The 565-nt window shown below is 51.3% G+C and overlaps 1 protein-coding gene across 1 annotated transcript in view; it reads left to right on the top strand.

Moving 5' to 3' along the window:
- The window catches only part of dusp28 (dual specificity phosphatase 28), a 2,438-nt gene that overhangs the window by 997 nt on the left and 876 nt on the right, over positions 1-565 (top strand). The gene's annotated exons all lie outside the window — the stretch shown is intronic.

Genomic DNA, 565 nt, shown 5'->3' with positions numbered 1-565 from the left:
CTGTTTCTGTCATCAGCTTCCTGTCTCTGTCATCAGCTTCCTGTCTCCGTCATCAGCTTCCTTTTTGTCTCGCTGTCCTCAGCTTCCTGTCTCTGCCTTCATATTTTTGTCTTTGTCCTCAGCTTCCTGTGCCTGTCCTCAGCTTCATGTCCCTGTCAACATCTTCCTGTCCCTGTCCTCAGCTTCCTGTCTCTGTCTTCAGCTTCCTGTCTCTGCCTTCAGCTTCCTGTCCCTGCCATCAGCTTCCTGTCTCTGTCCTCAGCTTCCTGTCTCTGCCTTCAGCTTCCTGTCCCTGTCCTCATCTTCATGTCCCTGTCATCAGCTTCCTGTCTCTGCCATCAGCTTCATGTCTCTGTCTTCAGCTTCCTGTCTCTGTCATCAGCATCCTGACACTGCCTTCATCTTCCTTTCCCTGTCCTCAGCTTCCTGTCTGTCTCTATCCTCAGCTTCCTGTCTCTGTCATCAGCTTCCCGTTTGTTTATGTCCTCAGCTTCCTGTCTGTCTCTCTGTCCACAGCATCCTGTCTCTGCCTTCATCTTCTGGTCTTTCTCCTCAGCTTCCTGTC

The sequence above is a fragment of the Nematolebias whitei genome, chromosome 9 (assembly GCF_014905685.2).
Source record: "Nematolebias whitei isolate Nwh7 chromosome 9, NemWhi1, whole genome shotgun sequence".
NCBI classification, from domain to species: domain Eukaryota; kingdom Metazoa; phylum Chordata; class Actinopteri; order Cyprinodontiformes; family Rivulidae; genus Nematolebias; species Nematolebias whitei.
The sequence above is the reverse complement of the archived record's forward strand: the minus strand, read 5'-3'. Positions and strand labels throughout refer to the sequence as shown.